The following is a 22,452-nucleotide window of genomic DNA, read 5'->3' as shown; positions in this document are numbered from 1 at the left end:
TAGCTAAATAAAAAAAAGAGAGCTGTGCTACAGCCAAAAACAAGAGGTAGTGGCTATTTGGCTGATCCTTCCTTAGGAAACACTTCTGGCTTCAAGCTCTTCAGAACAGCAATTCTGTGTTTTGTTTGGTCTTGAGCTGTTGGTGTTGCCATTGCCAACTAACTAAAGCTTATTTTTGGGTTGCGTGTTTTCTACTCCCACCAGGTTTGTACAAAATACTCTTAACTACAAAAATTACATTTTAAGGAATGGACACCTAAATTTGCTACAAAATCCGGGATAGGCTATTTCTGCAATGAACCATCCTTTTCTAAAGTGTACTGGTTTTGCTTGGGATGGAGTTAATTTGCTTCATAGTAGTTTGTATGGTGCTATGTTTTGGATTTGTGACCAAAACAGTATTTATAACACAGGGATGTTTTAGCTATTGCTGAGCCGTGGTCGCACAGCGTCAAGGCTTTTTTTTTTTTTTTCCTGTTTCTCACACTGCCCCGACAGCGAGCAGGCTGGGGGTGCACAAGAAGTTGGGAGGAGACACAGCCAGGACAGCTGACCCCAACTGACCAAAGGGATACCCCAGACCATATGACATTGTGCTCAGCAATTAACAGCTGGGGGAAGGAGGAAGGGGGGCTTTTGGAGTTATAGCATTTGTCTTCCCAAGTAACCGTTATGCGTGATGGAGCCCTGCTTTCCTGGAGATGGCTGAACACCTGCCTGCCAATGGGAAGTAGCAAATGAACTCCTCCTTTTGCTGTGCTTGTGCTCGCAGCTTTTGCATTACCTATTAAATTGTCTTTATCTCAACCCATGAGTTTTTGCACTTTTACCCTTCCAATTCTCCCCTCCATCCCATTGAGGGGAGAGCAAGTGAGCAGCTGTGTGGGGCTTAGCCCCGACCTGTAAAGACCTTTGCTCTTGGTGTCTATAACGGCCCCTTTGGGACTGTGGCTGCCTTGGGGAGAAGCAGAGAGAAACTCCCCACTGGCACTCTGTGCTGTGCATTGGTGGTAGCCCTGGGACAGCTAGGGGAAACACTGCAGGAGCACCTAGGGCATGACGATTCCTCCTCCCTGATATAATGTACGTATTAATCCATCCAACCTAGACATAAAAGTGTGGACACATACCGTTATCCTAGGGGGAAAGCCTTTTGCATGCCACAACTTTCATATTTATATAGAATAATGACCAAATTAAGACTGCTGACATATTTCAAGGCATGGGAGCTATAGCAACTTACAGAAACAAAAACCTTCATGTTTTTTATGCAAGCCCAGAACTTTTTGGCACACTCTAAGCAATCAACCATAGTAGGTAAGAGGTGCTGAGAGGCACATTAATTCTTCTGCTTGGAGGGGAGCTTTAAGTCTCAACAGCAACTAACTAGAACACTCTGAAACATTATTAGGGACAGTTATTCTAGAACAGTGCTGCCTGAAAAATAAATTGTCTTTTTACTTCCATCTAGGTATCCAAGTCTGTGGTATGGATTGAGAAGTTATTACCTCTGCAAGTCTGTACTGTGCACCAGTTCTCATCAGGATCCGAAGTCTGGCACCATCAGTGCATTAACGCACTGACAAATGATGGCAGTAAAAGAAACTTACTGTTAGGAACCCTCAAAATTAGACTCAAACACAGACTGAAATCTCGCTATTATAATTAGAGAAATAGTCAGAAATTTTGTCCTTCTGAGACACTAAAACAGGAGACCAGATACAGCATCTATTCTCTAAGCCTCATCTTCCCTGGAGTTCCACATCCCTGAGCTTTTTTGTCAGCTGCTTTCAACAGCAACCAGCAAAAAAATGATCATCTGCGATGCAAATGTTGCTATTGCAATAGCAATCTTTTTTCTTTTTTCCTTTTTGTTTTTGAAGCACAGAATAAAATATAGTACCGTGTCATTCTGCTTAGAAAGGAGGGAGGGTCTAACCCAAGTGTGAGAGCAGATACAAACTTCACCTAACTCCTGGTATTCAATTGTTGTAATCTCAGTGCATAAATCTTCGGTCAGAATGACATTTTTTAATTCTTTCCAATTGAGAACTATGAACAACAATGGTTAAACTGCATTCCTGGGACAGCTGGGACTGTTTGGGAAGTACATTTCCAGAGAAATTAGACTAGCAACGTCCAATAACACAAGAGAGTCCTGCTAGCCCTCACTTCACCAATCTAAGTGCTCTGCAATATGAGACCTCAGAGAAAAGCTGGCGTTCAGTCTGGGTCACCTCCTCCCCCCCAGCTCTTCCTACATATTTATTAAAGTTGACTTGCAAAACAGAAAGAAAGAAACAAAGACTGGACTCGCGCTTTTTGTTCTATTTAAGCATTGTTACGGATAGAAGACACTGAAAGAAATCTAAAAGCTTTGAGTTTTCTTGCTTACTTTTTGTATTAGAACTATTTTTATCATTGCCTTTTATAATAAGATTACAGTTCTGGAATAGCCTCAAATACTGAGAGTTTGTTCACACCTATGGGTTGAGCAGGTTAAAACCACTTTCACTTTATGTAGCTAAACATGTCCAAAAGGCTGAGAAAACACTAGTACATACTGAAACAGGCTGCTCAATCTCAAAATACTGCAAATTCCCTTTATGAGCAAACTGAAGGGAAGACAAACCTGTAAGTACACTGTGATTTCATTCAAGCTAAAAGAATAACAATCATGTTGATTAGGCAACACCTAACGTGTGTAAGCGTGACCAGTTGATGTGCACTGGTGGTTTACACCAAGCAAAGAGCTAAGAGAACCTCCCAAAAGTCCTCTTTCAGAAATAGAACTCAGACTTCTCATGATTGAGGAACTCATGAAGCTCATACAAGCGAAGCCACACCGTTAAGAGTGGAAGCTAGGTGATCACTCACCTTCTTTGTTATAATAAAGATTCCTAAATATTGCTCATCATCTCCGAGACCAGACAGGGACGCGTATATGATGACATAGCCTACCTCTACAGGAGACCCCATTAGTTACTCAAAGCTGCTAATTTGCATAAACAACACTAAATAATGTTACTGTAGCCACGAATGTCTAGGACCATTGGAGATGTGGAGAAGAATGTGCACTCAAGAGCTGGTTTGGTTTTTCCAGCTATATCAGTTGGTCTAACAAAATATATTGCCCTTCCTCATAAATCTGGCCTGTCTTCATCTCAGGTTAAGAACATGGTGGTTTTCCTTACAGACAGACTTGGTTGAGAGTTGTTGCTCTCAGGTTTCTCCATGAATAACAGGTATTTATCATGAAAATTATGTATGACAGCAAGGTGATAAAAACCCTCCAAAATGGCATGAGAGTAAGGAAAACTGCAGGTTCATCAGACGCATACATACACACACGTTCACAGAACATACAGTTGTAGGTGCTTGCTTGATTTTTTTAGTTTACGACACACTATTCTGCACATTTTTGTCTTTACCTGGACACACTCAGCAACAGAAACCCACGGGACAGCTATGCCAGTTCATTCTTGCACATATTTTGCCAGCCAGACTGCAAGAGTAAAGATGAGCAATCATTCCTCCTCTTCCTCTTTCCCCCCCCAGCACCAAGGCATGATTCTCAAAGCCTACCCAGGGCAATCTAAAGAGTGACATTAGAATTTAATTAATAACCAACAGCAAAAGAGAAGCGCTGCAATGCTCTGGATAGAGGGCAACATCTGTGCCTGGGAGGTGGTGCATGCCAGGTCTCGGCACTCTAGGTATATAATTCCCCCTTTCCTCGCTTTCCATCCCCAAGAAAACAGTAGAAAAATCTGCAAGAGAGTTACGAGAGCCTGTGGCTGTATTGAATTTTACAAGTCTCCTTTTGTGCCGGGAGCCCCCAAGTTGTGCAGGCAGCTGCTACCACGGGCACCACAGCGGATGAAGGGGGAGAGCAGGGGAGCAGCCCTCCAGCACTTGGGGAAAGCACGCAAGCAGTCCTCCACGTTGAGAAACCCACCCTGCCAACACACCCTATAAGCAGGTGCCTGAAAAACCTGCTCACTCAGCAAATCTGAGTATCTAGAAAATAAAATTTGACCTCCCACGACTTATTTAGAAGACATTTCATACAAGGAACCATCTAGACTGTCTGTGGCTGCGTGGACATTTTTCTTGGCATCAAAAATGGTCTACAGAGCATCTACCTTCATCTGGCCTCTTGCTCTTATTCCTGTGCCACCACCTCGACTGTGGCAGTATAATTTTTTTGTGGGGCCATGTGGTGAATCGGATCAGGGAACTGATTCAGATTAAAATCCCAGACTAAGGAAATTAAAGTACATTAATAAATGCTGTAACTGTAATGTAATGTTACAAGCTCTCAAGTAAAGATTTGGAAAATCTCTATGCACACTTTTTCTTATTGAATATGTAGCTTAATATATCACTTTATGTTATTAAAGAAAACATGAAACGCAGTATGTTTCCAATCTCGTGTAGGAGCTGCACGTTTTACATTCTGTCCTGATCATGTCTAGGCACACGCTTCCTAAATGCCTCCCCCCCCCCCCCCCAGCTGATTTGTTTTCCATCAATATTTGCATAAAAGCACACGCCAACACCAGAGAACTGGACGAGGCAATAGCAAGGCATTGGGAAGGAAGGAGAAGGCATGGCAGAAGAAGTAAGCTGAAAGCAAGGGCACGCAGCAGCAGCCGAGCAGAAGAAGGGAGGGGCTCAGATGTGCTGGGGCTGGAGGAAGAGGTGAGTGGCGGGAGATAAGTTAGCAGACGGACACAGGAGCAACAGGAGAAGAAAGATACTACAAGAATTACTGACATTAAATAGTAACAAATACAGGAAAGCGGGAAGGACACCTTGTATTGAGCAGCTTTAACAGGAGTATCTGTCTGATAGTGCTGTCAACCTGCTGCCCTGATCTGGACACGTGCCACTCACCTTTTCCCACCTAACAAGTCGCTGTTAACTCACAGTTGAGAGCAGAAAAGCTATGGCCAAGGCCAGGCAGCAACCTGGAGGGAACTTCCCAGCCCTCTCCCCCTCCTCCAGATCACTGCGGGAAGGCCAAATCGCCAAAGCTGGCCCTCATCGCGCGATTTCGAAAGCCTAACAAATTGCCGTGGCTGACTAAGGGCTTGCAAGCCACGTGAAAAGCTCAGCTAGCAGAACCCCAGGTAGCCTCTCCTCCACGGCGGCAGAGCAGGAGTTCCTGCTCCTCTAATCAGATACCGCTGTGCATGGCAAATTTTGAGAAAATCATTAATGGTGAGTTGTCTTTTTTAAATTCACTCATCATGGTTACAATGAGCTATGAGTTATTACAAAAAGGGAGGATACTCAGCTTTTTTAAAAAGTGAGGTTTGAAGTATGTTTGGCAACTATTTCCGCCAGTATCTGCAGTTTCATTATTGAAATTCTCTTGAGTATTTTTGTCTTCCCTCCTATTGTGAGAGCAACACAAAAGAAAACCTAACTATATAGGAAAAACAATTACCACAACTATACACAAAGTGTGGCCTAATGCATATGAAAGGATGAAAAATGTATTTTCTGTTCTCTGTTATAATAATTTGATGCTTATACAACAATAAGCACAAAGTAAAATACGTTTTTTTAAGTCACGGGGCTGCTTTTAGCAGTTTTCTCGGAAAGATGTTACCCTTTGCATGTGCAAAATTCAGGCTTGCTACTAACAGTAGGCAGAATTGATGCTTACACAACCCGGACATACAGATGCGTTGACCTCAACAGCAAATGCCTGATTAACAGAATAAACTATACTCTTTTTCAGCCATTTTATTTGACTAATGAGGTTATTAATTTTTTTTTATTTGACAAATGTGTAATTTTCCCTCCTAAATTACGGTATGTTTTGTTTCTCATTAAATCACATTAACTTTTGTCTTGGACTAGCTAAACATATTAAAAAAAACTCTGAATTTGGATCTGAAGAGTGGAATCAGAAGTATGGAAAGTGCGTGCGCTTTGCCAAAAGCACTATTTCATTACTCTTCAGAATTAGCTGGCAGTGTTTCTGCAATATTTACTGAAGTACAAACCAAATGTTTTCATCTGGACAGGATTCAAACCCTGGTATGTTACAACCACAACAAAAATCATCTCAATCCAAGAGCCTTCTCTGTAATTTGGGCTGTGGTTTCTGCAAAATTGGAGGATTCTTCTCCATGAATTATTTACACCAACTCCCCCTCTAGCTCCTCTCTTTTTTTTCCTCCTAACAATTAAACATAACCCAGATGTGCTTTGGAAAAATCTTAAAACAATTTAAGACATCAGAATGATTTAAGCACAAGGCAGGTCAAGGTATGCGGGACGTAATCCTGCCCCGACAAACACACGGCGTGCCAAGCCCTACAACGAGCTGCGTCCAGAAGTTTGGCTTCTCCTCTGACACACGGCCCCATTTCGGGGCTGTATGCAGGTGGAAAAACCTTGCCTCCCAAATGCTCCCAATGTACTGGCATCCCAATGCTTAAAATTTAGGGCCCGATTCTCATTTATTATATGTCCTACTTACTACGTTTTGGCAGGACAGCGCCAAGTCCCTGAAGTGCGAATAAATGTAATTTATGCCCGCACTTTATGGTCGTTTTACGGAGCAAGGCTGAAAGACAATGAACTGCATAAACTCTATAGGAAAGAGCAATTGTATCTCACTTGTCTGACTCCACCTGCAGGAACAGTCCCAGAGGGAGCTCCCTGGTGACTGAGCAAGGGAGGAAAAGGCCATCCCAAGTACAGAAATAAAACAGAGCTCATAAACACACCGATGCTCAAACTCTCCCTTCCTCTGCTGTTGTATGTATCACAAGATGCTTACTGTTATGGCTAACTTATCGGCTGGTGTAGTGACATAAAACTCATTTTCTTCTTAGTCCATTCTTTAAAACAGTAGAGCTAAAACCAAAAACCCGAAGAAAATTGTTCCTTTTCTAGGGAAATGAAGTAAGGGTGGGGAAATGTGTGGATCTGCAGGAAAAAAAATAAAAGGTTCACTTTCCAAAGTTAACAAAACACACAACAGACTACTGAATAGTTAAAAAAAAAAAAAAGAGTGCTTCTCACACCTACAATTAATATCTGACAATCTCAAAGCAATTTACCTCCACTAAAGAGGCTAGATTTGGCAGTGAACCTTAAAACCAACCCTTCCCACATACACTTCAACCCCTGAATTTTATGTTCCCCTCCACCACGAACAAGAAAAGTCTGCAAATCCCAAACCATCACGCTGCCATTCCCAAAAGGCTACCAGGCTGTGTTTCATACCCAAGTGGTCCTGAGCCCCATCCCTAGCACTTCTTCCCTCCTTTCGGGGAGCGCTGAACTTATGGTAGGTTCACAGGTTACAGAAGCAGGCTCACAGCTTTCTGGCTGGGAGGAAGGGCAGGAATTGCCTTTGCCAGGATACTTTACATTGCCCACCTGGGCACCGAAAACTGTGGGCAGCGAGGTTTTGAGGTGCTGCACTCAGATTTTACACCAGTAGCTCATCCATAATCCATGTCCAGCTACGCCAATACCTGTACACGGAGTTAAACATTTGTCCTCATTTTACAGAAAAACTAAGCAGCTTGCCAAGGGACTCAGAGTGAGTCTGTGGCAAATACAAAGGCTGAACCACAAGATTAGTCTCCCATTTCAACAAGTTAATTTCATCCCGTGGCTTTTTGCAGGGATAGATATTGGAATCATTAACATCAGAAAGGGGCCCCAAAACAGGAAGAGCAGGGAAAAGCTTTGATTCAGCTGTAGTACTACACACAGGCTACTCTATCTTGCACTCAGCAGCTCTTCCCACCTCTTAAATCTCCCAGTAGGCACACACTGATGTGAAGACGCATCCTCTGCTGCATGCCTGGAGGGATGGCCCTCCAGCAGCACTCCCACCCCCTGGGACGGAATAATGCCATGGTGTCGTTTGCCAGGGTCTCTCTGCGTACTTCATACACGTGCTGTTGACTACAAGCCCGCATATTCACTTCTCCCTGCCAACACTGATTCAATTACTCTTGTCCTAAACCACGGCGAAAGTTACTTACCAGCCCAGAACAGCATATTCCACAGGTGGACTAAACGGTTGCACATATGAGAAATATCTCCTATTTTACACTTCACTGCTACTCCTAACTTTAAAAAATAACTTCAAAATTGTGAGATTACTGTTACTAAATGCAAACTTATTTTTAATAAATGGTTTGTGCAATTAAGATTCAACACCCTGAAGTTTATTCTTGTGGTTTCAATCCATCCTAAAATTTTAGTCTCAAATACCAAATGATTTAACAACAAAATCGATCAAGTGTCTTCTTCCAGTATTTTAAACAAATTACTGTACGTCTGCATGTTTTAATATTATTCTGGAATTATAAAAACTAACCCAGACTGCAAAGCAGCTCACATTTTTGGGCAGTGTCAGCTTTTCATTGTTTTGCTTCCAGCCTAATCAAGCTGCCGTGCTATTTAACCTGCTTACTCTGATTTGGTGAGCATGTCTCCACGGCGGCAACGTGCTCCCTTGAAAAGCCAGTGCTTCAAGAATGTGACTGATACAGTCACGGACTCTCGAAGTCCAGTGGACCTACTGATACTGAACTACCAGCCAAGTGTACCTTCTGCCTCATTAAAAGCTCAGCAGATTAACAGTTGTTTTCTAACATGCCCAAAATTAGGAGCTCCCAAGTTTTTGATTTTGGGGGCTCTTGCGTTGTAATGGAAAACCTCTGCAGGCATCTACTGGCACAGGCAACCCCTCCTATTAAGACCTAAGAGCGAAGACTGGGATCAAAGACCCCCGAGCCTGCCGCCCAAACAAGATGTTTAAAAAAATAAAAAGCCTGTTTAAGAGCAAACTGCAAGAGAATTGGGGCACTGAGATTTAGAAGTTACTGAAGTTTGGACAAATGTGCTATAGAGAGATTTTCTATTCTGGCTTTGCCCAATTGTAATAAATCATCAGATCGTTAAGTCATTGCAGTACTCAAAGAAAATGAACAGTCATGTGTTTTGCAGAACAGTTGTTAGACGAGCCTGAAAACTCAATTTGTGAGATCTCAATTAAACCATCTTCATTTAGGAATCCCTGAAATTCTCTAGCATGTAACTCCCAGAGGCCTGGCTTAATTAGAAAATTGATCATGGGAAAACTTCTTAAAATGTAGGCTTCTAATCATAGCCTTCCTGTTATCACCTTTTGCCAAAGATCTATTGCTCACGGGGAGTTGTTTCTCCTTCCCCCTTTAGCCCTATATTATTCCACTTGCAATATTTTTAACCTGTAAATAATTATGGAGAGTAAAGGTAACTTAAATGCACTGTAACGGAAGCTATTAAGAAAAATTTGATCAGAGGCAGAAAATACAGTAAAAGTGAAAGCCGTTGTACAACCGCATGGAGATGACACACTCGTACCTACACGCGCTGCTGAAAGATACTAATTATGCCTCTGGCAAAGGGCATACGGGCTCCTTCAAAGAAGCTATTTAAAGATAAGAACGCTGCAGACAAACACTTCAGAGCTATCTGTGTTATTCCCTTCCTTCTTGTGTTGGAAATTCTAGGTCACAATGTAATAAAAAAAAAATATTAAAAAAAAAAAGGATTTTAAAATAATAGAAAGCAGGGGAGCCTTGCCAAGTCTGGTCAGCTAGATGTATTCTAGGGTGCTCAGATATTCATCAACTGTTACAGCTTTTTCATTCTTTTTCATTCTGCTCTGCTTACCTTCTAAGAAGTAATTAGTACATTGTATTATCAAATCAAGAGTTCAAAAACCAAACTAATTAAAAATATGTCTAAAGCCCCTACTCTTCTGGATAATGAAACCAAGCAGGTCATCTTGGTTAAATTATCTCCCTTTGAAATTACAGGATGCTTAAAAAAAAAAAAAAGTAAATAAAAGTGATTTGAATCATTAGATTTTCTGACACATAGCAGAAGGCCAGGTAAATGGGACTTCTTTTCCTAAGTATGGGACCTTACGCACATCAAGGGCCTTTCTTCCACACTGTCGCATGATAGTACTGCTCCACCACTCACAGAATTCAGCTGCTGCCGCTTAAAAAAAAAAAAACCCAGAGTACTGAAGAGTGAACTTGTAGTGGTGATGGGATTTTTGAATTTCTTTGTTTAAAAATAGAAAATGAAAATACACGCTGACACGGTGCAACAAATTTACACTGTGCTTCTGACACTGCTGCTGGGTGTGGTGGGACAAGGACAGAGACATGATCACAGAGCTGTTTTCCCACCGGTCCTGGAGAAAACTCCCTTGCCGAAGAAACGCTTTGATCGTGAATGCAGGGACTATATCATCAGAGCATGTTGAAGGACTAGGACCTAAGAGAGTCCCAACTTAAAAAGATTTTTAAAAAAATTTAAAAATTACACAAACATGAGGATTTACTGTCCTGGATCTTATCACTACTACTACTACTACACAATTTTCAAAGTGCTGAACTTACACCCTGTGAGTGTGCTCTTATTTCCATGCAATTGTATGTCGCATTTCATCATGCAAGCGCAAACAAGCCAGGGCTGGACAGACATATCTGGACAGAAGTCAGAACGACCACATGTCCCACCATGCAAACAATTTTGAGTCCCTCAACACTTCAATAAATAATAGCACAGAGATTCAAAACCAAAACAAACCCCTTCCAAAAAAATCACAAGTCTTCCCTATGCAGGGCTTAAGTAAGCCGCCGGCTCTTCCCTCTCCACGTTCACCGAGTACCACCAGAAGAGCAGCACCAAACTAAGCCTGCCAGGGCCCTGGAAAGTCACTTTTGGGACCTTTCTGGAGCTGGACGCACCAGCAGGCTACTACACGAACTCCCTGAAAGCATATTAAGATCCAGCTTCCACCTCCTTTTTTCCAATGGGCACATCGAAAAAGACAACCACCTGGAGCTAAACCTCCTGAGGGACCGAACGGGCACAATCTCAGGCAGCTAGGACCTCCTGAAGGACGCAGCAGTTCAGACACGGAAGCCACAATCATGCTAATACCGATCTCAACAACCCCATTCCTTCTCCCTCCAAACCACAGCCGCTCTCCTTCTCCTCCACAGAAATGCATCCAGGTAGCAGATGTCCGAGAAGATTTCCCCCCCTGTTTTTAATGGCTTTTTTCAGGCTTTACACAGGGGTGATGGAGCAATAAGTTTGTGGAGGTGCTGAAACAGAGAGCTGACAGCTTCCCCCTTCTGCTTTTCTTCAGCCTGTTTAAGCAGATCAAGAACGTGCCATGTGTGGCACTCAGAGCAGATTTTCCCTCGTGGTTTTTAATATAATTGTAATTGGGATCTTGCCGTCTGAGCGCACGTGTTGTCTGAAATATATGAGTACTCCTGCATACTGAAGAAATTAGGAATGAATTGCAAGTTCTTAATTGACAGTACAAAACATCAATTATTCTACAGATGAATAACAAAGAAGAAAATTACAGGTGCAAGAGCTAAACAGCCGCTGATTAAAATAAAATTTAAAAAAAAACCACCAAACCTTCTGAATGAAGCACTGGAATAGGACAAAAGCACCCGTGCTTCCCATTTGCATTATTAAAGCAGAATGCTAAGAGACAGTAGAAAATAAAAATGGAGAGAAGTCACATCCCCACACAGGTTGCCCTTCTTTAAGTGCAAGTGCCTTCAAAGCTATAAATAACACATGCTTAGTTAGCAAGCAGTGGAAACAAGTGTGTGAATGCAGCCATGTGTGCTCACACACATACACACACACCCCCACCCCCCCATCTGAATTTTCCCACCAACAACTGTGGCAGTCGGCCCAGATGACAGCAGTGACATGCTGCCAACAGACTGATCAACCTCACAGCAGACTAAATTAGAAATACATTTCCACAGATTAAATTTCAGAGGACTGTGATGCCACTTTAAACTCCATCAGATTCTGCTCCTCGCAATCCTTTAAACAAACACAAAAGCTAACAAACGACCCCCCTCCATCCCCTCCACCCACCTGCTTTACCAGAAGTCCCAACAGGATGGAGGCTCCATATTGGACCAGAGTCAAGACAGATAAATTAGCAACAACCGTCTAAAGCTACCACTAGCCTAAAATCTCACGGAAGAGAAGAAAAAAGAAATCAAACCATGCTGCATTAAGGTGAGAAAGCCTCAGCAGGAAGCTAGGGGTGGTGTTGACCAGTGCTGCTCGTAGATGCAACGGAGACCTCAGAAGTGGAAAAGGGAACTCAAACACAAGCTTTGAAGGATTCAATCCACTAGGTAAGACTTTTGCAGACAAGCCCTATCTGTAACATATGCACAGCCTTTCAGCAGGTAATGGGACAAAACAACAGCAAGAGGCACCGTTCCAGCACATCAAGGATAGAGCAGTGATTAGCTAAGGAGACGGAGGGGGGACACGCACCTGCCAAAAGAGAAACATACGAGAGCTAACATGACAATTGGGAGATTAAACTGAAAGATGCTGTCTTCAGTAGATGACCCGGGACACAGAGCCATGGGAAGTCCCAAGAAAAATGACCACTCAGGTAAGGTCTCCTTCTTTACCTTAATCTGGAGAGCCAGCTGTAGCTCATGCTAAGGTCCCCAAGTCTGACACGCAGGCTCACAGCCACACACCAGTGATCCCAGCCACACACCATACAGCTCCAGCCAGGCTCCGGCACCCGGTACTGTGAGAGAATTCGTGTGTCTCGCTGTACGACTTCCCACGCCTCCTCTGCACTTGGGTTGCAGAGTGGAGGAGCTCACCTGTTTTAATTATCACCATGGGAACAACCCGGCTCCTGAGGCAGCTAAGAACAGCAGCAAGCCCTCCACCCACTGTCAGACGAAAAGCCTCACTCAGACTGAACAATAAAGGACAGTGAGTAGGTAGATAAGGGGAATTTCCAGATTTCTCCTCTTGCAGGAACAAGTACTCAGGCACGTTAAGCACTTCTTCATTTTATAGTCAGACAAAACAAGGGAGGATGGGGAGGACTTAAGAGAGCTAGACAAAAACCCATTCAGGATAACAGAGTGCTAAGCATAAAAGAAATTTCCTTTTGCACTATTACAGGCCTCATTTTATGGTCTTTACAACCATGAACTCGAATGCTCCTGCTGCAGATACAGTCAAATTGCTGAGAGATGAAATGCACACAATATATTCAAGTGTAGCACCAGTACATTTGTCTAGCTGCTACTCGGTGGGCGGTGCTACGGTTCCTTCTTTGAATGAGACTGTCCCCCTAGGCTGCTGCGAGACTCCTACCTCGAAGACAGAGGAAAGTGAGAAAATCTTCTGTCTTGGGCTTCCTTTTGGAGAGGTCAGAAATCTGAGTGGCGGGAGGGGGTAACAACGGCTCCACTATCTTTATTGGAGTTGTGCTGGGACTGTTTGGCTGGGACTGAGCAAACTTCCTTTGTGCTTGCAGCCTCGGCCTGTGGAAACAAGAGCATATCAGAAGCACGTTAGGCAGAACTTGCAGGAGAGATGTCAGAACATAAAAATGCACAATTTAAAAAAAAAAAAAGAGAGAGAGGGATCTAAATCCATGTCCCAGCAATATCATATCCCTAGCCGGGTCAATTGCAAAGACAGAATTTTATTTGCTTTACCCTTTGGTATCTTCTGTGACAATCTGGAAAACCAGAAAGGGAACATCTTGACTATAAAATCTGTGACTACTATTTCATATGTGCAGAGTATTTTCTTGCACATCATACAATTACAGTTTACCATTCACTTATTTGGAAATTAAATCTGTGTTTTGCACCATGAAAATGCCTCCTTTTTTTAAGTGTTAGTGTTCTTTGCTTCTTGTTTTTAATTAATTTGTAAATTAGGTTTATTTTAGCCCCATTAAGGTTTTAATTTATTCCAATCTGCTAGAATCTTATTTACATAGTAAAATATACATTAATAGATAAGGTATCTCTGTTAGTGCCCAGTTCTACAAAAACAAATCAAAACCTTTAGGAAAAGATATTTTTGACAGGGAAAATACCAGGTATAAGCCATTAGATTTTTTTTTTTCCCTTGGCCACAGTCTAGAAGACAGTAAACAAGGAGGTCCAGGGGGGGTTAAGTAGTATTTGTGACAAATTTGTAAGAATGAAGGACATGCATTGAGTGAATTTGTCTCAGTCCTGGTACTAGGCGATGGACTGGCACTCTCTGGTAAGTTTTAGAGCATGCTCGGGTACAGCTGTAGGAAATGAAGGGATGCAGCTGGTTTTGGCAGTCAGGCTGCAAATTATTTCAAGCCTATCTGAAGGCTCTGATTAACTGCTAGGTGGCAATGAATATGATTTTCTTTAATACGTCTAGAACGCAAATTGGTATTAGGGAAAGCGCTTTGGGGCAGGACCGATACCCGGAGGGGGTCTCACTGGGAACCTGACTCGGCTTCACATTTAAGAACATGCTAATTTCTCACTTAAGCAACTGGGATTCTAATTATGATCTTTATTACAGCTTCAAAAAGGAGAGAAGCTACTGAAAGAACTTAAAACCTCATTGAGAAAGGATGCAATTTTATGTCATTTTCTTCCCTAATAGCAGAGTATTTACATAATGTCAAACTGAAACACGTATCAAATAACACTGAAGGAAAAGCCAGGTCTTGTCACTCTGCGGCAGGCTTGACTGTTATGACTTAAGGAAAGCACAGTTATTGTTCAGTGTGGATGAAAGACGTAATTGGCAAACCTCTTCTTTTTCATGGATATTAAATAATTGGGTAAGAAGTAGTTTGTCACTGTATTTTAAACTTCCATAATTTTGTGCTGAAAATTTAAAAAAAAAATTGAAAATCCAAGCAGTGTTTGTATACATATATATGCGTCCCCTAATGACAACAGAAAACAAAAGTAGCAACAGCGATTTTCTCCCTAAACTCCACATAAAATTGTCCATGTCATCTCCATCCAACTCCGACCCCCCCAAACAACACCAGCCATTCTTACTGCTTATTTTCATCTCCTTAATGGCAAATATAGTATGGTGTTCATAATTTTTTTTTTATCATGGTGCTTATAATTTCCAAACTGGAACTAAAAGGCAATTGAACACATATTTCCTCGTACCTATGAACAATTATCTTCCCAGAACGAAGGTCTTGTATAGATCTGCCTGTATATCCCCAAAATTACTCAGATTGCCTTGCAAAGCTCTGTTCCTTCAAGCAGACGGAGGACTCCTGCGCAGCATGAATGGCATTTTAATTTCAACCAACTACATTTCTATCACCAAAACCACATATACAGCCAGAGAATAACGCTTTGTGTTGGCTTCTGTTCTGCACAAAACATACACTCTCTCGCCAAAAACTAGACTATAAAGGTTAGCAAGCAACCCTGCCTGCTGCTCTCACCTGCACAGCGATTTTTCCCCATCCATGTGCTTCCTCAGCTTGGCTGTTAAAAACATACAGTATCCACTCACCGCATCTCTGAAACCACCTGCTCAAATCTCATGTGATCGAAGATGAGCAGCAAGGAGGACTCCACAACCACCACAACCCCAAAAAGCAAAGGTTAAGCCTGTTTCATGGTTCAACGTTAACGCTTTGCAGCAAGGATCAGCCAGGGCTGTTTGCAGCATCCCTACTATTGGTCCCTAGAGCATTGAAAGAGGATTAGGGAACGACTTGTAAGTTCAGCATAGACATGAAAAGAATTGGTGAATTGGAAGCACTTTTGGTTTGGTCTGTCTTTGAAAATACGCTCTCCACTAGCCAACCTTCCCCGGTTCAAGCAATTCCCCACTCGTTTTGCTTGCCCACTTCCCACGGGACACACAGCCTGGCCTGGCAGCATCACCGGCTCTTCACTACCCACCACACTCCCGCAGGGGCCCTTCATTTCAGTGCGAACGGTGAAAACACCAGACCTTCCCTCCACCCAGCTTCAGGCTACGACCTGAACTTTTGCTGCTTCCTGGGGAGGCCGCGGAGACTTGTTGCTCTATGGCCAGATGTGTCTGAGATGCTTCTCCTCTCACACCTCTGTTGATGTTTGCTCTATTTCCTCCTGCTTGGTTTGAACTCACCAGTGCCACAAAAACAGGCTTGCTCCTTATGAAATACCCATTTTTTATTAAAACCCTGAGCAGTTACAGGGCGTAAGCATCACCAATTCGATTTATGAATGCTAGTAAACAAAGGCACCCTTTTGTGACTGCAGCATCCTTTAGGTTTCTTCAACAACTGCTGTTCTTTGCAGGAATAGGCAAGTGCTCCATAGGCTTCTACTTCAATGCCTGAGGGTGTAGAGATCGAGCCACGAGCAAGAAACAAGCTGTTCTGTAGCTACAACGCATTAGGATGAGGCACCGAGGTTAGGAAACAAAAGCCAACCTTTTAAGAAGCCTTTGCTCCAGATTTTTGTAAAGATGACCGACCAGTTTCAAAAGCGGGCCAGCAAAGGAAAAACATACACATTTCAAAACATGGGCAACAACTTAAAACTGTTTCCTTGTGAAGGACTGTATGCATCTTAATAACCTCATATGTCCCCATGAAAACCTCTAGAAGCATAAAACCAATTATTTCGGGTATGGTTTCACATTACCCTTAATCCAATGTAAGTGTGAAGTTGCTGCCAAAAAAGGAGGTACCCCCCTCCACTACGGTTACATCATATCAAGCGTAGCAGCCCGTCGTACTCACTTACGCACCACTTCTGAGCAAGGCAGAATAGGTAAGGAAGCGATAGAAGTGCTCAGAAAGACATTTTGTGTGTGATAAACACATAATGCCACCAGTGTGGCTTTGCTCTTTGCTTGTTAATGCAACGATTTCTGCTGGAATGACCTATTTAGCATGCATTTGGCAACAGGAGACAGATTGACACGAGTGGTAAAAAGAACAACAAAAGTCCTGTTTGCGTCCTCAAAATAAATTGCTTGCTCTGTCCTCATCAAATGGGTATATGCTGTGTAAAACTTGCAAATACGCAAACAGAAAAAACTTTGCAATAAGGAAAAGGATGAGGGAAGAACTCAAAATAATACCACATCTAAACATCATGCAAACACCCAACACACAGCCAGAAATATCCAGACTATTTAAAAATAAATAGTAATTCCCCTTGTCTCAACAGAATGTTACTGTCCTTCTACTGCTTTTGACAGACTTTAAACACCTACCTACGACACGAAGTTCAAAAAAGCCTCAGTCTAAGGAAGCCTCACCTTCTTTTGGTACGCTGCTCTTCTACTGAACTGACTGTTTAGGTCCGAGACAGCAAATTACAGCCAGAGACTAGAACTCCACAACAAAAATATCCCAAGTGTACAAACTCAGACTAGGCTGGAAAATATTTCTCTCAAATGCAAAATATACTTTTTCAAGCTTTTCTAGACTGGAATTTATTTTTAGTTGAATATTTTAAGCAAATGGCATTCTTTAGAATCAAAACACTACCGTTTGCGTTAGCTAAAAATACTTCAGAAATGTCTTTTAAAATAGAATATCCTAGCACCACTCCTCTAGTTTGTAGAAAAGGACATGTTTAGGAAGAAAACACCTACTACACAAAGGCGGCCTTTTCTTTGCAAAGCAAAGCTCAGGCTAGTAATACCAATCTGTGTTACATTTAGTAAATGTTAATACTCCAGATTCAGCACATGCTGTGTTAGCTACAAACCAAGTATTATATTATCAGTATGTGAAATTTAGTTGTACATCGGTACAAAAATCTGGCTATTTTCAGTTTATTACTCCGTAACTCCTAAGTGAAAGCAAAACATAAGTACTATAAAACATACACAAAGAACAATTAATTCCCATGTCCCTTTTCAATACAGTGTGTTTCTCACTTTCTGAGCTGCTAGCAAGCAGCCTGCAAGCTAAAGTGAAGGAATCTACACCTCTGTCTTTCTAAAAGCAGCATTGGTATTTGGTTACTTTGCCTTTGTCACTTCTCCTCCTGAGAAACTGCACTATAAGCATCTGTAGATATTTACTTTTATCACGTTAAAATGGCTACTACTAACTAGCAGCAATGAGCTGGTACTAGTTTTCACCAAACACTGTGTAGATAGTTAGGAATACAGACACGCTTACTGCCTGATCTAAGGCTAGCTGTTGAGGAACCATCCTCTATCAAAACATCTTTAAACGGGGAGAGTTTGGGTTTCTTGTTATTGCTCAGTTAGGCTTTGCAGTTCCCAGATCTCTTTCAGTATTACACCTCTCAATCTGGGCAGCAGAAATTCAGTGCACCATAGATTTACTTTTTTCCATTCAGGGGTTTGCCCTTGCACAGGTCCAGCTGAGCTAAGTTCTGTGGGACCTTTCCCATATTGCTGTCTCAACCTGATGGTCCCATACAGCTACATACAGTCACAGTCGAGCATTACGGCTGTCCTTCCATCAGCACCCATTACAGGGAGGGCTCTGGCACAGACAGGCACTCTACCTCACCGATTTTTGCTTTTGCACTGACCACTCTGCGTTAATATCGTTATAGTTTCCCCTCTGCTGTGTACCTGGGTTATTTATTTCCTTACTATGACACTTTGCTGGCTTGGTGAAATAGCTACCTCCGAGTTTTACTTGTCCCTACCCTGATCTGGATCAGGTTCGAAGCACACCATGTTTTGTTCTCACCAGAGCCGACACACAACTTACGCATTCAGTTTAACTGCACTGTACAACATGACACTCGGTCTAGCGCACAGCACGCCTGTATGCAAAGATTCATTTGTGTGTGCAGCTTTGTTTATTAAGGTAAACGTATCTGAAAGTGCTAGGCTGTAGATATGTTCTGCCCTCATTAAAAAAAAAAGTAATTTAGGCTTTAATAGTCAGGCGTCTGCCGCAGATCAGATGATTATCAAGTGTGTAATTTCCAGCTCAAACAGAATCGACCATGTGACAGGCACTTCTAGGCAAGCCCAAGGTGAACATGCAAAACTTAGTGCTGGAGGTATCATTCTTCACGGGATAACCGGGAAATCCTTATCACTATCGCATGCACCAGCGGGCAGCATGGCTAAGCTCTATTTCACCCTTTCACTCCCGAGAACAAGCCCAAGCCATTCACTCCGAATAGTATCCTTCTAGAGGATCACCAGTTCATGAGAACAGAGCTCCAGACTTCAAACCAACAAGTTGTCTACATCAACACTGCCAAAACTTAAACAATTTTTTTTTCCCCAACTGTGAGGGTAAACATTACTTGGATAAGCAAAAAAATGCAGGGGAAAAAATTGCTGTGTTCAAGTTACATCAGGTGAATAAACAGCCTCACACCAAGAGCAGAAAGCAGGCGTATGAAGGAATCCTTTGAACTGCATTTCCTCTCCCACAACCCTCTAAGCTTCTGGGGTAGTATCTTCTGCCTGTATCAGTGGTATCTGCTGCCCATTTCAACAACATGCCAGCTCGGTCACTACTACCAGCAAGTTTGCAGCAGTGGAAATTGAGATTCAATCATCATCTGTGTCTGCACGCCTGTTTGTACCAGGAAGGAACTAAAGGGTAAGAGACCTGATCGCTCCCACCCGTGCAGGTAACCAGTGCAATGCATGTGGCTGCTCCAAGACGTGACTCCTTCAAAACGATTTGCAAGGTCATGTAATCCAAGACACAATCCAGACCTGTATTACTAGCTAAAAGTGTAACTCTTAATCCTGCCATCTGATTAGAAGAATTTGGGTTAATTTTCAGTAAATAAAACATTCCAGTAAAGTTGAATACATCAGTTTTCAGAAGTTATTTTTACTGACCCCTTTATTCACTCAATCTTTTACCTTCTGTGGTCCAAAAATTTAAAATTGGGCCTAAATTAATAACACAATTCTAAACCAGCCTTAAATTCTCAAGTGAACAAATCAAAGTAAAATACTAAAGTCCATCTCCATTCAGTCCTTGATTGTTGAGCCTAACAGGGCACATTTCCATAAATAACACTTCTTGCTCTAAAACTTTACCCACAGTGAATGGATGCACATTTTCCTTTGTTGGATTTGTGTGTGTGTGTGTGTGTGTGTGTGTGTGTGTGTGTGTGTGTTTGTTTGTTTGTTTTAAATGGGAAACAGTTGGTTTCCGAGAACCTTCTCTTCTGCAAACAATAAAAAGGTGCTTGGGAATGACATTTAATGAATGATAATTGAGCTAACCCATATGCGCAATAACTAGTTCAAAGTACAGCTGGCAACTTAAACTTGTTTGCTAAAAACGGCTCAAATTATCAATTAATTCTGGAATCACCTATTTTTCCTGACCATGCTTACTGATTGATCACAAGAAGGTTTTTGCAGTCTCCAAAACTGCCTCACTTCATGCAGTTTAGCAGAGATACTTATACCCACTAAGTGAAATAGCTGGCTGTTAAAACAAAGTACAAAACAGCCTTGGGCAAAGTGGGAGTTCTTAAAAGCCGCTGGACACTGTTTACCATCTCCCACCACTTTAATTGTGGAGGAACTGAACAACTCCAGCCACCATATACAAGCCTCAGTACACTCCACCTCGCATATACTAGCAGCTGCAATAACATAGGGATGCAGACCTTGCCTGCTAGACTGAGGACCATACTAGGTGGTATAGAAGAATTTGTAGAAAACTAACACTGCATTCAGATTCCATCTATGGATCCAGGCAGTTCCGCTATTTCAGTGGTCTAGATAACCTTGAGAGGGATGAATCACACTGGGTACTAAATGCCCTGAGTTTTTGTCCTGAAACATTCATGGTGGCCAGGGAATTTTGACACTACCCTGATGCAGCAGTAGGATTTCCCAGTGTGAACCTGTGTCCCCTCCATAGACCTCAGGATACGCAGAAGCAAAGAGGAAAAAGAAACAACCCAAAATCGAAAGCGTAATTAGTCAAGCTTGCAGCCCTTCTCCAGGAGCATGGGTCTCCTCTCACCCTGCTGCTGCAACTGGTTTTAGTTGGACTTGATGCAGGAACAGTCTATGCTTATCGTACGAAATTTGCATCACTGCAGCGCTGTACACAGGGTTGCAAGCTCTCTTGTCATGTTCGGACCAAAACAGGACCCTGAGTTACCAAGGCGCAACTCCAGCACAAGACAATTACGAAACCACACATCTACCTTCAAGCAACTCAACGATGGGATGCTTCCAGCCCAGCCTTTAGCAGCTGGAGAAAGGTTGATTTAGATTTAAGTACATTAATTACCACCAAATACTCAAACCACTTCTTCCCATCCCACTTGCTGGTGACTGTGGCAAGCACAGGAGGGTTTATCAGCTGCTGCCCAGGGAGAAGGAGCAGTGGGAGCATGACCAAATGAGGATATGGCAGCTGAATGAAGCTCACGAGAAGCTGTTTTCAAACAGTTATCTGCCTTTGTTATCCGATCACACTACAGCAACTGTCCTACAGACTGTCCATAAATCCAGGTCCAAAAGCTTATTCCTCTCTACGTGTAGGATCTGGACAATCTATTTCACTTTCTCCAGGGTGGTCCCACCTGAGATTGGACAGGATATTTTTCTCCCGCATACGGGCATGTGGTGAGCTGTACGTGGCAATAGATGGCAGAAGAGATCCTTCTGAATACTAGAGACAGGTGGTGCCACCCTTCCTTTGTCCTGCAATGGTTCTTAAAAATTCCCATTTTGGAGTAGCTTCATTTCTAGTCTAAGAACACGAGCACAGGTACTTTAACCTTTGACTGCTATGGGTTGTGCTCCAGCTGTGTCTACACTGCAACCACATTGCAGGTTGCATAAAGCCACCCAGGCTAATCCTTCAAATTCACCAGTTCACATGCGAATCTAACAACGCTGCAGAGACTTTGCTGTGGGTCCTACAACACTCTTTCCCAAGTCCTGGTTATTGCTGACATCTTCACCACCACAACCAACAGCATTCAACTGGGCGAGCTCAGATGTGCTCACACAAGCTACAAACATGCATAGCAATGCAAAAGCATTCCCACCAAGAAGGGACAAGAAACAGGAATGTATGGCAGCAGTCCGTTTTGGAGGGAGCTGTGTCCTAGACACATCTCTCTCCTTGCCCTTCATCAGGCTATGTATGCTGCAGAGATTGTTCATTAGAGACAGCTTATAATACTAGAAAAGACAGGCAAGTTGACTCTATGGGACTAAGCTACAGTGGGAGTCACCGCATTAGTGTGGATCAGTACTGAGTGCCGTTTGATGAGCACTTATTTCAGCAGTACCATCAACACTTCAACAGCTTCTGACTCCTCCCCACGCAGTTTGCTTCTGCTCCTGCGCCACGCTCTGGAGCCATTCTTCTTCTGCAGCGTTTCTCATCTCCATCTGCTACTCTGTTCTCTTCACTGGAGCACCCCACAAGCTGCTTACCAAGCACAGCTGAGCACAGAAACCTACGGAAGCGCTCAGCAAACGGAGACTTGGGTTACTGACCCCTGCATCCAGAAACAGGGGCTCCCGTTCTGGTAGCATGACCCAAAACTCCTATTCCTCAGCTGAAGCCTAACCCACCACCCCATACCAACAAGTTTTAGAGGAAGCACATCA

General features: G+C 42.7%; 1 protein-coding gene across 1 annotated transcript in view; it reads right to left on the bottom strand.

Moving 5' to 3' along the window:
• The window catches only part of JARID2 (jumonji and AT-rich interaction domain containing 2), a 224,261-nt gene that overhangs the window by 50,172 nt on the left and 151,637 nt on the right, over positions 1–22,452 (bottom strand). Inside the window, exon 4 of the mRNA XM_059835974.1 lies at positions 13,231–13,400. The gene's annotated coding sequence lies outside the window, so the exon portion shown is untranslated. The remainder of the gene's footprint in view (positions 1–13,230; positions 13,401–22,452) is intronic.

The sequence above is a fragment of the Gavia stellata genome, chromosome 3 (genome assembly GCF_030936135.1).
Source record: "Gavia stellata isolate bGavSte3 chromosome 3, bGavSte3.hap2, whole genome shotgun sequence".
NCBI classification, from domain to species: Eukaryota; Metazoa; Chordata; class Aves; order Gaviiformes; family Gaviidae; genus Gavia; species Gavia stellata.
This window is presented reverse-complemented; position numbering and strand designations above follow the sequence as displayed.